Source organism: Cygnus olor, chromosome 1 (genome assembly GCF_009769625.2).
Source record: "Cygnus olor isolate bCygOlo1 chromosome 1, bCygOlo1.pri.v2, whole genome shotgun sequence".
In the NCBI taxonomy this organism is placed as follows: Eukaryota; Metazoa; Chordata; class Aves; order Anseriformes; family Anatidae; genus Cygnus; species Cygnus olor.
Genome location: NC_049169.1, coordinates 180,619,276 through 180,633,774, shown reverse-complemented (window position 1 = coordinate 180,633,774; position 14,499 = coordinate 180,619,276). Strand labels below are relative to the sequence as shown.

Here is a 14,499-nt window from a genome sequence, read left to right as displayed (position 1 = left end):
AAGGCAAAAGAAAAAGATTTTTCCAATAAAGATATGATCCATGGAAAACCTGAATGAAAAATGCAATCGTCCGACAGAGAAGAAAGAGCATCCTTAAAGTGTTGGAAAAAGGTTTCCAAAACTCAGATTTAGCCTAAATTTGATGACTTAAAACAAACGACAGCATGATGGTGTCATTCACAGAGGTTTTGTGAGGACCTCAACTTAAATATGAAAAAATTACTAACAGAAGACCAATAGTTGTAACTGAATATAAAGAACCAAGAACACTACTGAAGAAAATTTTCATGCATTAGATCTGCTTAAGAGTGGGAAGGAAGATGGGAGGAGGTATATGAAGTGACACATTAAACATTGTTTTTCCTATACTGTGAAACGAGAAAATTCTTTCAGGTCGCATTTATTGCTAAGTTATTACAGCTACCTGTGCTACCGTGTTTTGACTTTCAAGAGTTGAAGAAAAACAATGTTCATGATGTTGTAAGATGACGGGTGCCTCATTCAACAAACAAAAACATGCTACATCCAGCTCAAAGACAGGACAGTGGTGATACAAGCCAAGCAAACAGCAGCAGAGAAAAGGATCTTACAACTTAAACTTACAACAGCTAACATGCTGAATGTTCAGGCACATTCCTTTCCTCTTCCTTTTTATTGTACAGAACCAGGGCTATCATCTCAGTTGCCACTGAGGGAAATTTACTCTGGTTTGGTATTTCCAGCTCTTGAAGTATTCCCAAACCTGCACAATGTGTGGCCATGTAGCAAAAGCTTACTCTCTACATTGCACCAACATCAACAGCTTCTTTTGGTGTCTGCTTTCTTGCTCTTCTCCTAGTTTTACTCATTTAGGACATCACCGCATGGGTCGAACCAAAGAAACAAGCAGATCAGGTGCTCAACCACGGGGTTTAGCAGCAGTGAGTAGTGGAGAGCTGGTTACAGCAGGAGACAATTCAGGGTTCCTTTTCTTCTGAATAACATTTTGTAGCAGCATTACCACAGGCAGAATAGAGCCGTGCCCCTACTTTATCTCCCTCAAAGCCCAGGGAAGTTGCTGTCTCAAGAAGGAGATGCAGTCAGATGTAGTTGAGCTGCCCTCCGCGGCGATGAGTGAAAAAACTGGAGGCATATGAAATATCCAGGGGATTTTTCATACCCCACTCACTATCATGTAACCTTGTTTCTTTTTCTCTTCTGAAACTAGATCTATTCTGAGGTACTTTATTAATCTAGTGTGGTGAGGGAACACAGGAGGCTGGGTTATTTTGCAATCACCTCATCTCCCTCTCCTTTTCTTTCTTCTACCCAACTGAGTGCGAGTAAGAATAAATACAGCATACAGGATTAAAAGCTAGAAACAGTAAATCACTGTAAGCACAATGTATGCTGATCAAGAGTTTTGATGTAAAATGAAACATTCAACGTTTTTATTGTTATGAGAAACACCCAATGTTCTCAAATCATGATTTAGTTTCATTTGAAAAAAATCTCCATTTCATTTTATATTCAGAAATCTCAAAAGAAGCACCGTTAAGCTTTTAAACTGGAAATTTAAAATTTGCCATCCTATAAAGAAAATAATGGAATTGTGTTTTGAGCTTGCTTCAGGATGGTATGAGTTTGAACAAGAAATTGTCTTCTGCTTAGCACCAGCCGTATTTTAACACATATAACCCATTCTCCTCTGTTCTTAGTTGCTACTGTCATCTCAAATATTGTATATCTACATCAGTTTATACAGATAATTCAGAACTAGTCACTAACTCTTCTTCAAAGCCTGTATAGTCCCCTCCAACAGGAAAAAAAATGCAGAGAAAAACATTTACTGGAAGTTTTAAACTAAATAGATATGTAACTTAAACTTAACATACATTCAGTGCAACAAGAAATACCAGGAGCTATGTGTTTAAGTTCACCTTTCAGGCATATTTTTGCCATCCATTTTTCTATTTGGTTGGTTGTTTTTGTTTTGCTTTTGCTGATCGGGCTCTCTAGTCTGCTTTTGATCTGAGTTTACGATTTCTTCTTTGGTCTTGCTCTCTCTTCAAATTCCATTCATTTCACGCTGCTCTTGTGCCAAGCAAAAAATAAGAAATCCTGCCCTCCTTAATCTTTACTCACCAATCATTGTCTGTATCTTTGCTCCATAGTGAAGAATCTCTAACTGTCCTTACATACAACTCCTCTACATCTTAACACCTCAGTTACACCTCATAAATTCCATAACAATTCCAGTTCTTCTATTTTTTAAATATTAAGTCCCACATTCAAAAAAAAAATGTATTTGAACACCAGAAGGGAAACACACCATCATAAAAAAAGGGCATGGAGTTTATAATGCCACTTGTGTTCCACAGGCAAAACACCTACATGTAGTTTTTGCTCATTAGGATATAAAAATAGGAGTCGTAGCAATGACTGTACCCATAGCTACAGGAAAAGAACTTCCTCCTCAATCCAAGCATATTTATAGTTATTTTGGGTGAATCCACTGACATACAATATGGGTAATTATTATTGATTAAGCACAATGTACTTAGTTACAATAAAATATGTAGTTCCTGCCTAAGAAGACTATAGTTAATCAGCATGCACGATCACATTGCTGTTCAAAATGCCGGATCAGTTTAGTTTAATTTAACCAAGTTCCATTGACACGAGTATAAGTGTATATTTATTAACATTTCAATGTTCAACTCAGCAAGACAATTATGTTAGTAAATCTGTTTGTAATATCTACACAAATACTGGTGGTATAAACAGTTTTTATAGATCTATAAATTTCAAGAAGTTTATGGGTGAAAATACAGAGCAAGTCAGCAACATGCTATTCTGAAAACAACAAAAACAAACAAATTAAAACTCCCTACCTAGCAGCAGTACAGAAGGACTCCAGGTTCACATGGTGAATTACACAAGAATAATGAAATCCCTAATGGATATATTCTATGTATTTTCCAAAAAGAACTGAAGTCACACATAAGTCAAACCTCTCGGTTAACCTTTTTATCATTATTAGTTTGTCAACATCAGTAAAAACTAGCTATTGAAAAATTCAATCATTTCAGTGTACTTACAGCTGAATTTTCTCATCATGTGACCAACTATCCACAAAGCCTCAGTGCCATTAAGAAGTTTTGAGGAATATATTATTTGGTACTGCCAAAAAAACATAATTAAAAGAATGCATGTAAATGATATTTATTTTCTAATTAGGAACGTTTTCATGATTATTTCATGTCTAAAGTACATTTGGGGGAAAAGCAGGACTTACATTATCCCAAAAGGCAGGTTCCAGCACAAGCAATGATACAGTGACAGAATTCACAGTAAGAAGTCACAGTAGGGTCCTGATCTTGCAACTGAACTTTCACAAACAGAACCCTGCACTATTGCAGAATCTCCTTAATTTCAATAGGGCCCTACCCACACATAATCAGTTACAGAGTCCACCTATGTGGGAGTAGCAACAGCGAGAACAGGACCCGTTCCTCCACACACCTGCAAAAATATTGGGAGAAAAAAAAATTAGTAACATGCAGCAAAGCCTCTGATAGCCTGTTTTACTACAGCATTTAGCACATAATAAAGGAGTTCCATACATCTTTAAGTTGCGTGTTATTTATAGGAATCTTTAGTTCCCTTTTTACAGAATGTTGACTTAAAATTGCTTATGGGTTTTACATGTAGTGACAGCACATCATGGGAACTTTTAATGATATACATTTGAAATATAAATTTAGATTTTTAATTATTATTCTGCAAAAACTAGTTATCCTACTTCCTTTGTCTACAATGCCAGTTGTTTGATAGTGCTTAAGCCTGCTTAAAATCTGGCCCACAACATACATTTCGGGGAGACAGCATAGGCCTGTGAATTTATTGAGGTCTTCATGATCATGAAAATATCCAGCCACATATAGCAGCACACAAGGCCAAGGTCTTTGAAAATACACGATAAATAGCGGTTACTTTTAGACTAAAAGTGAGCTTTTTAAAACAAAAAATCCTTTTGAAAATCAACAATAATTATTTCCTAAATTTAAGATGTTACTGAACATCATTTAAAACACAGGAAGAACAAATGTTAAAACAAATACATACCGCATCACATAAAACTTAATATTTATTATTTGACCTTGCTTTTCTTATTAAACACGCATCTATGTTGATCTTTGAAAGGAAGTTACGATGCTTTTCTGTATTATAAACCATTTACAAACAGGTTAGCTATGGGTTCTATGAAATAATATTTAACTGGTGACACTACGTAAGAGTAATGGTGATAAAGGACCAAAGAACAACCACTAGATCTTAGAATCAAGCAGAAGACATTTCTTCATTCCTTTAATATAGATACAGATACTTTTCAAAATAAATAAATAAATAAACACAAAACTAGAAACAAATGAAAGGATTTGAGAATCTAACAGAGGAACCAGAAGTTCCATACAGATGGAATGCAGTCATTTTTTCTTTTCTTCCTTTTTTGTTTTTGAACGACCAGTTGTTCTCTTACTGGCTGTGATTTTGTCAAACAACAAACTTGTAAATAAACAGAAAATGGTGAAGAGTATCACTGTTTCTGTTCCCTGCCAGGCTGATGGTTTTCAACTGGGCAGGAGGACAATTGAAATGTACATTTCAGATGTTACAACACATTTCAAGGCAGTTGTCTTACAAATTAGTGAATTTGAAGTGTTTTTTTTCCCCTCATTTTACTGCTTTTAAAATGTATGTTTTATACGCGTGACTGTTACTATGAGAAATTCAACTGTGTCTAAAGATCAGTGCTCCAGCCCTGTTTAAAAAGTGTTGTATCTTAACCCTGATCTAATGTTACACAGAAGATTTAGAAGTATCAGACACCAGCCAAGTTAGTGCTGCCCACCTAAGCCTGCAAAGTGAGTGAACCAGTACCTCTGGCAGGTGTCATCCGCCAATTTCTCACTGACTGAGAAGAGGGGACAGACCGTATCTCTCACGACAATCGGTTCTCTAGGTGCCATGACCATGAAGCTTGGAAAAGTAATGAAGTCTAGTTACTTAGACAGGCCTGTACATGTCCCCAGCACGCATGTGCAGCAGTCCCAAGCTGACACTACCCTGGTTGGTTTCCCACTCCCTTCTAAGCAGTTGCCCTAAATTCCTTCGCAAAACACCAAGTTCTCACTACCGAGAGCAACCCACATTGCGGCTGGGTTTAAGAAACACATGCCCCGACTGTCAGACTAAATAAGGAGGCTAAGTGGCAAGTTCAAGGCCAGGCTGGATGGGCCTTTGGGCAACCTGGTCTAGTGGGAGGCATCCCTGCCCACGGCAGGGGGGGTGGAATGAGGTGATCTTTAAGGTCCCTTCCTACCCAAACCATTCTGTGATTCTATGAAGTTAACAGGTTGAACAGAACAGAAGATTTCTAAGTCCGAGCTGCAGCTTTTTCTATCCTGGGGGCACAAATTTGAGTCTTTTCTCTAATCCCATCTGCTAAGAACTGTAACTTAAACTGCAGAAACTTGACTTTGTAACCTCTATCCCTGGATCAAATGCAGCTGAAATTAAGCGCTGGATTCAAAAATTATGAGGAGAAAACAGAATCCTATATAGCTTGTTTTGTTCAGAAACTGGGCATGTAAACACTGTAGCATAATCATTGTGAAAATAACTAATGAATTTTATGTCTTTACTGTTTTCATTCAGGAGTCACACCACAAACTCAGCTATAACTGAACCCAGATTTTTACACGATGATAGTATAAGCGAATCCAGAGAATGCAGAGACTGTTTCAATAAAACTGACTTTGTTTTGCCACTGTGCACAGGACCCTAAGTATATGTCACTTCATAAAGGTGAAAATTTAACAGGAATAAAATTTTATACATATTTTTTGAACTCACCAAGACTCCAGTGGACTGCCCTTCATGTAGACCCCTGCTTCTCTTCCAGTTCCATTCTGTATCTCCCAAGGCTTAAGAAAAGTTCAGTGATAAATAGCTCAGTAACTGAATGGTGACATTAAGTTTAAAGAATCAATGAATCTGTTCAGTGTACCTTGACTTTTTTTTTTTTTTAATATTTATAGAATAAGCATAAAGGTTATTTAAAGAATCACCCTAACATCCCGATGCTACTACCTGTATTCAGATCCTAATTATCCCAATTTAGAGAATTATTTTTAATAATAAGCAGGTCCCAGTTCCCTTCCTTAAAAATGGCATCCACTGTGCTCTTCATAGCCTTTCTATTGCTCTAGCATTGAATTTTGACTTGTGTGTTTCTCAGCAAAAAAGGCATAGTTGAAATCAGAGGGTTTTATTTGCTGATGGATTCCAGGAACTGATGAAAGAAGGAAAGAAACTGAAAGAGTGTAATGACCTCTCCAAAACTCCAATAAAAGGAAGAGAGACAAAGAATAATCAGTGCAGAAAAGTTAACAGAAAACTGGACATTAGAGGAAAGGTTAGAAGGAGACAATGTGAATAGGAATAGCCAGGGAAATGAAAGTAATTTAACAAAAAAGGGTGGAATAAAAGAAACAAAATTATCATCTTAGCAGAGCAATGAGAATGGGATTTTCAAAACCATTTGACTTCTATTGAAGGAAGAGAATTACATAAACTCCAAATATGCTTTAAGAAAACCTTTAATAGACTTAGCTTTAACCGTTTAACTTTAAGCATATGGAGGATCTAAACTCTGCTCAGCTAAACAACTGAAGAAGTGCTTAAATTAAAAAAAATAATATTAATAAATCATCTTGTAATCATTCACTACGACTGTAGTATTAAGCCTGCATTCAGATCTGAGCCCCAACTCCTTACCCTGCTTACATGCTGACTCACACTTTGGCGCTCGTCTGGCTCCAGCCTATTGGTTATCAGATAGGCAAACTCAAGTACAAGACGCAAGGGACCAATGTGGATTCTCTCACCAGCTACACTCATGCGAGTATCGTGACTGAAGTACGAGATTAATTGTTTCATGAAGCAGAGTGTAAATAATTAAGTGCTTAAAGTTAATTTGAGAACCAGGCCTCAAAAAGAAAACTAAAGGAAAAGTAGCTGAGAAAGAAAAAAGAAACAGACTGTTGAATCTGTATTAAAAATAAATGACCTCTGGGTTATATCTCAATGCACTCTGCCTGAAAACTACTGCTTCTTTTTGGCTGAAGTATTAAATCTTATTTTTAATACATGAGATGGTAAATAACTCTGGCAAAGGTTAAATTCGGTCAGTGGTTGATGACAGTACTAAAGTAATTCTTAACACAGGGTGTCGTTCAGCTACAGGCACACAGGGCTCACCATCTCTTCTGCCTACTAAACACACTTGCACTTCCAAACCCACTCTGGTAAATAGCTGGGAGAGGATTAAGACCCAGTATTCCAATCTCTATGGTAACGACCATAAACGTAGGAGGAAATGTGGAAATCATAAGCCGCTACTAGGGTTCTGTCCCTTTTCCTCCTTACTCTACAACACAGTTACTAAAAGAAAACAGAAACCGAGCCACTCAGTTCAACAAAGTGAGCCAACAGAGTTCTGGGACATCTCTCAGCATCCTGTGAACTTCTGGTCACTGTGATCCATCTGCTAAGCTACGGATCGATCTGTACAGCGTTACTTTAAGCTGTCATCTCTCTGACTGACCACGAAGTCAGTACCAACACTCAGCAACTATATTCGCACATACGCTCCTGCCACTAATACTCTGTCCTTCACCTACAGCTGTAAAAAAGGGAACTCCCTGTTTTTAAGATGCATATTTAATAAATCCATACACGTAAGAATCACAACTTAATGTAGGTAGGTAGCTAGAGTAAGATTACAGGCCTGACTAAGGCAGTAAGTTGGAGATAGAATTAGTTCCTCAATAGATTCAGCCCCCTTTTCATAAAATGGTTAAATAATGTGTTGCTCTTTTTATGAGAATCGCGAGCATTACTAAAATTTTATAAATGTTTTGAAGCTCAGATTTCAAAATTTCCCAGAAATTAGGAAACTAGGGAAGCAAATGAACAACTTACATCAAACATCTTAAAATAAATGAATTGAACAGCATAAAAGCAAACAAATTAGTACTAGCTAAAGCATTACCAGATCCCTCACTCCTGTATTAATTTCAATAGCACTTCATTTAAATGCAGGCATACATATCTATGAAGTTTAAGCTTCAATCTTTCAAACAACTCCACATTATCTGAGTTTTACCCCACCGACTAGTGCTGCTGATAGAAACACTCGTGTGGCCAGTGTTCAGCACGTGCACAGGACTACGGCTAAAGCAAGTAATAAAGAAATTAGCTAATAAATTCAGTGTATAACTAACCATTATTTTGAAAAGTCAAGGACAGCCAAGAAGATAATAAAGCTTGAGAAAGTAACAACTGATGTACTGGGGGGAAGATGAGAAATTAAGTTATGATCCCAGCAATTACCCTACAAAAAAAAATCTAACTTTAATACCAGTTAAATAACAGAATTGATGCTACGGAGAAGAAAACAATAGAGCATCCCCTCAATAACTTCGTAGTCACGATAACCACACTATTTTCTCACCATTTGATGAGTCCTCTTCAGTTCAAGGCTGAAGTTTGTGGGTGCTGCGGAGAAGATCACTTGGCAACTGCTCTGCTGCAATTAATCCATAAAGAATGGGCTTCAGTTTTCACAGGTTACAACCCAGCACTCTTCGCAACCATACAAATCCATTGAAAAATGACAATATTTAGAAGTTACAGTTAGGCCATTTTAGCAAAACTTCACCACAGAACCTAAGTTTAATAACAAACCTTTCTTAAATCCTCAGGGATGTGTTCATGATCATGAGTTAGGCCTACAGCTGTGTCACAGTCAGTATCATCAGGTCTGAATGAAAATATGGTAAATCCAACTTTTTGGCTGTACCGTTACTCTTTATGTTATGCTGAGCATTTCAGACACTGAAAAAAAATAGATTGAAAGCTGGCTATTGAAAAATCAGGTAGTCTACAGTAAAAAAAATAATAATTAAAAAAAAATAAGGTTTCCTTTTTCATCTATCTATTTATAGGAAAATCAATAAAGCAGATGCATGTCCTAATCCAGCACATCCTTTTTGCAGTCCATTCTGCCAAGAGAAGTATCCCTAGATCAGGTCTGAATTGGTGAGTTCAGAATTTGTTTTCACTGCCACTGCAGCCTAACGACCATGCGATAATAAATGGTGTACACTTCGGTCCTTGCTAAATTACAACCTCCATCACTGCTCGCAGACTGCAATGGCTAAAGTAATGAATTCCAAATCCTGTGTTTGTCAGGGCAAATCGGAGGCCGAATGACTACAGAAGGAAGCAGAAAACTCATAAATGAAAGAGGATGTTCAACTACAGTTACTAGATTATTAAACCAAAACCTTAAACTTCAACTGCTATCAAATTTTCAGAAGAGGCCTGAAGGGAGGCCTAGATGAATCCCTAACAGGGATCTAGCAAAGAAGGCTGGATAAGCACCAAGAGCAAGGCAGGGCTTAAATTGGTGAAATAAATATAAAAAATGTTGGAATTCCCACTGGCTGCATGCACATATGCCATACCAAGACCAAAATAATCTGTAGATGTGCAATTCTTGAAAACATTGTTATAATTGCTACGTGTGGGTGTATCTTGGCGCCCTCCATTTGGTCCTGCTCACGTAGGAACTGGACCAGAGGGAATAACAGGCAAGTACCCAGGCAGACCAAAGCATCTAGCTAAAAAGTTACATAGTAATGACACAACGCCAGTTTTCATTACAACAAATGCCTCTAATCCTCACGGTTGTAAAATAAATCTTAAAAACACATAGCAAGGTAATTTGTAAAGTAATGCGTGCCTGAGTCAGAAGACAGCCTCCAGCTTTCTAATCATCCCCAGCTAGCTAGGAGCTTCTGTGCCGTTTTGGCAGATGCGTATCTCGCTTTGGTTTTGCCACCTCTCAACTGGACCTAGGCAATTCAGTATACCCAAACATCAAGTCAGCTGCATACAGCAAACTCCCAAGTAGAGGAAGCCGGAGGGGATGTCATCTCAGCAGTGAAGGTTATTACAAGTCCTTCTCTTCCACTCAATACTCATTTTCTTTAGCATTTTAAATTAGAGATTCAGGGTCCCTAGATCCTCCAGGGCCTAAATCCAGGGCTCCTAAATGAATGCCTAGGCCTCTAGACTGCATCCAGTTGTCAACAGTTTCTCTCCTGACACAAGACAACTTGCACAACTAGGGGAGAAAAGCTAACATTTTTAGAGACAGAACATTCTCAGGGGCTGGTGCAAGTCTAGGAAATGAATATGCCTAGGAGCTAAGGGCCATCAGAATCCCAACCACATTTTCGCTTGAAGAACAAAGCACATTACTTTGACCTTGCCTCACTAACATAAATACACAACACGTATACGGAAAAAAAGACAGATGAAATAAACTCAAAACATTCAGCTGCACATGCTCCTTCCCCTGGCAACAAGAGAACAGATAATATGACAAATGCTGGTAACGTCACATGTTACAGTAGTGGGAGATTCTCCGAGAATATAATGACACTCTCTGAGGAGAGGCATCTCTAACAGGGGACTGGCACGACTAGAAGGTGTGCAGGTAGTGCTGTGACGAGAACTGTGTAAGGAAAGGAGTCCAGGAGAGAGGCTGCAGCTTTACCTCGTATCCGCTACCACAGCCAATCAGACTTCCACCCTTCTGATGAGCCCAAGTTATCTGGAATGGAAATCTGACCTAAAGAATTGACATCATTTTGGTGAGGCTCAAAATCCCTTTCCTCTCCCTTCTGTCCTCAGCTGTGTTCCTGCTGTGACTTTTTGGCTTCGCTAGTCACTGAGGAAACACACTGCTGATCCTCTCCCAGATGCTACAGCCAGAGAATGCAATACCCACCTCATACTGCATGGATTATTAGACTAGAGCGACTGCCTTTCTTACTTCTCCTGATACTCAGTTAAATACTTAACCGTCCCGACCCCCAAATTATTGTAATTGTGCAGGATTTAACTCATGTCCCAGAGATACAAATGGAAGATGTAAATCGAGCCTGTTGCATTAGGTTTATGCTTTGTGCAGTCCTAAGTAATACTGAGAATAATGATTGTGTAATACAGCTATCAGCTTAAGTCTGAAACACAAGAGCATAAGAAGGAACAGAGCCACTCGGTGTGCTTACACATAACGAAATGCTTTTCAGCCTGTACAGGATTGGGGCCTGTGCGCGTTAAGTGTGGAATCTGAGAGCGAGTATTAGATATTAGGGGATGTAAAAATTGCACTTTCATTAAAAATCGGAAGGAGACCTCAGAAAAGCCATCCAAAAGGACAATAGTGTGATTCATATAAGAGAATACCCTGTCCCATTAAACAGAATGACATAGTATCTGCTATATCTGATTTCTATATTACGGTTGGAAAAAATGGGTGAAAAATAATAGCCAGAATTACTTTAGGGCAAAACTATACATAATCTAAGTACAGAGGAGCGGTTGTAAGCAACATCATAATTTTATATTTTTCTTTATTGCTGTCACTGCTATTTCTACTACAAAATTCTAATTTCACAGGCACATAACCTTCAGAAAAAAAAAAGAAAAAATAAGAAAAAATAAGAGACATTTGCTATCATTCTTTTCCGTCCAAAAGTACACTTTTTGAAAATTTCACTCACAATAATTTTAATAAAATAAGAGTGAAAATGTAAAAATACTGCAAACCGCTTATATTTTCTCCCTTTTAAAGAAAAAGATTTTATGGATTTCGAGTTTTTCATCTGGGTAATTTTCCCTGAGAATTCGCTTAAAAAAATAGGAATTAGTTTCTTGAATGATCCTGAGCTTGAAATGCAAGGAAAATATCCGACATAAATGCATAATACTCGCTATGTGATTACTTACACGTTGTTTTGCACTGCTTTTTCACTAAGGAGTTCCAGAATTACGTGTTTTTTTTCTGACTAGCAGTTTAGTTTTCGTAGCCATGATGGTCTAAGCTCTGTGAGCCCAAAAGCTTGCTGTTCTCTCCAACTGTGTCAGTTGGTTAAAAAAAAAAAAAAAAAAAAAAGAGAGGGGGAGAGAGAGAGAGATTGGCTCTCCCTACGAAATTTGCTGATATTTTCATGGATGCAGCTCTGGAAGCAGGCGGTGGGATCCCGGGGAAGCTCAGGCCTGCTGACACTCGGCTGCAAGGAGTCCAGTAGGGCTGTGCAGGACCAGGATACGTGAGGGGAAGATTTTCAGAGCCGGTGGGGAAGGCAGCAGCTCCTCAGCTTCGCTCACTTTCGAAAATCCTCCCCGAGCCGCGGCGGCAACAACAACAGCGTGCGGGTCCGGGGGGGGGGGGGGGGGGCTCAGCTTTTTGATTTTTTTCCACCGCTTTTCCTTTTCTCCTTTTTAAGCGAGCCTGGGAGGGAAAAAAATAAAATAAAACACAACAAAACGGCGTTAGGAGCAGCGAGGAGCCGCTCGCCCCGATGCGCTCGGGCTCGCTGCGGCCTGAGAGGAGCTGGCAGGGGGGAAGGCTCCCTCCTCAGCCCCAAGTCAAGTGCAGACGGGGGCTGAGCGCTGCCCGGGGCCGTTCTCCCCGTGAGGGGCAGGGGGCAGAGGCGGCTGCCGAGCCAGCAGGTACCTCCCGCCGCCCCGAGCCGCCGGGGGGGGCGCGGCGACAAAATGAAAGTTTGCCGTTTTTCCTCCCAGCGCTGCGAAACGGCCGGCGGCTGGGAGGTGGGGGGGGTGGGGGGGTGGAGAACCGCCGCTCCGTCGCGATTCCCCGGTGTAAATGTGTGTTTCTGGGGTGGTTCTCCTCGGTTTTGGGGGCTCCCGACGCGGTGCGGCGGCGGGCAGCCCGCCCTCCCTCAGCCGGGATGGGCTGAGGGGGCTGAGGGGGTGATGAGGGGCTGAGGCGGCGATGAGGGGCTGAGGCGGCTGAGGTGGCTGAAGGGGTGATGAGAGGGCTGAGGGGGTGATGAGGGGCTGAGGCGGTTGATGGGGGTTGAGGGGAGCTGAGGGGAGGTTTGGGGTTTTTTTGGGGCTGGTTTGTTGGGTTTTAGTTTTTTTTTTTTTTCTCGGGGGGGTGTGAGGCGGGATCGAACCCGCGCCGCGTGGGCGCTCGGAGCCCTGAGGGGAGCCCTGAGGGGGGTGCGGGGCTCCCCTGAGGAGCCGGGGTTGGGGGGGGGGGGGGGTGTTCCCTATTCCCTCCCCCTGCCGCCCCCCAAAACGCGCTGCCCCCCCCCACCCCCTTTACCTTGACAAGCCGGCGGGCCGCTCCGTCCGTCCATCCGCCCGTCGCTCGGTCGGTCGGTCGGTCGGTCGGTCGGTCGGTCCGTCCTGTCCCTCACCCACCTCGGGTGACATTTCCCTCCCCCCCCCCCCCCCACCTCCCACCCCCCCCATCAGCGGCGGTTGGGTCGGGAGCGCGCGCTGGCGGGGAGGGCGGGGAGCGCGCGCGGGCTGCGAGCGGGGCGGGGGGGGGGCGGGGGGGGGAGCGAGAGAGAAGGGGGGGGGGGGGCGGGGCGGCACTGACAGCGAGCGCCGTGTCCGCGGCGCTGCCTCAGCCCCAGCCGCGCTTCCACCCCCCCCCCCGCCCCCGAACCCCCCGCTCCCCCCCCCCCGCCGCCGCCGTTCCCGGCATGCCCCGGGGCGGCGGGGCTGGCCCTAACGAATTTGAATGAAGAGCCCTGCTCTTTCGGCGCCATTTTCGAGTGGTGCCCCAGCGCGGCGCTGCCGCGGGGCCGCTCGCCGCCGCCTCCCTCTCCTCCTTCCCCCTCCCTCCCCTCCAACCTTACCTCGAACACCCCCTTCTCCTCCGTTCCTTCTCCCCCATTTTTCTCCTCCTCCTCCTCGCCGCCGCGGATTCGGAGCCGGAGCCTCCGCTACGGGCGGTAAGAGCCGGGGGGGGGGACCTGGCGCGGCTTGGGGCTGAGGGACCCCCCTCACAGCCACCCCCTCGCGGGCAGCCCTCTCACGGGGTCGGCTCCCTCAGCCCCGGGGGAAAGGGGCTGTGAGGTGCGGGGTGCGGGGCCGGCCCCGCCGTGTCGTGACAGGAGGTGACAGGCTCCCCCCCCCCTTCCTTCCCCTCTGTGGAAATTATTTTGGGGCATCCCCGCCTCGCCTTTCTCCCCCCCCCCCCCCCCCGCCTTGTGTTTTCGTAACCGGGATTAATGCCCCTCCGCTCTATTTCTCCCCCCTTAAATATAGATATATATAAAAGGACAACCTTCGCCGTGCTTTTTCTTCCCTCCGCCCGTTTCCGTGCCAGCAGATTAACCCCTCCGTCCGAGCGCGCTTCCCCCCCCCACCTCCTTGAACCCGTGTCGCGACTGTCGCGCCGCCTTCCCTGCCCTCCTCGCGAGGGGGGGGGACGACACACGACAGCCACCCCCCGGGCCCTGTCACCCTGTCTGTCGCCGTCCCTCCGGAGCCGCTTAACCCCCTCAGGGCCACCGCTTCCAACCCCCCCCCCCCCCCCCCCTTTCCCTTCTGCCTCCT

At 43.0% G+C, this 14,499-nt stretch overlaps 2 long non-coding RNA genes across 25 annotated transcripts in view; one reads left to right on the top strand and one right to left on the bottom strand.

Moving 5' to 3' along the window:
* The window catches only part of LOC121062563, a 47,629-nt gene extending 34,214 nt beyond the window's left edge, over positions 1-13,415 (bottom strand). For 2 of the 15 annotated variants that reach the window (XR_005815636.1, XR_005815634.1), the window contains exons 1-6: positions 13,256-13,399; positions 11,911-12,415; positions 8,561-8,635; positions 5,899-5,969; positions 3,278-3,504; positions 3,081-3,162 (exon numbers count right to left, since the gene is read on the bottom strand). This is a non-coding gene — a long non-coding RNA (uncharacterized LOC121062563). Of the gene's footprint in view, positions 1-603; positions 743-916; positions 936-2,615; positions 3,505-5,898; positions 5,970-8,560; positions 8,636-11,910; positions 12,416-13,255 lie in introns of those variants that run through there. The other 13 variants (XR_005815622.1, XR_005815624.1, XR_005815632.1 and 10 more) reach the window with 11 other exon arrangements.
* Positions 13,416-13,658: 243 nt separating this feature from the next.
* The window catches only part of LOC121062518, a 44,027-nt gene continuing 43,186 nt past the window's right edge, over positions 13,659-14,499 (top strand). For all 10 annotated transcript variants that reach the window (XR_005815599.1, XR_005815590.1, XR_005815596.1 and 7 more), the window contains exon 1: positions 13,659-13,892. This is a non-coding gene — a long non-coding RNA (uncharacterized LOC121062518). The remainder of the gene's footprint in view (positions 13,893-14,499) is intronic.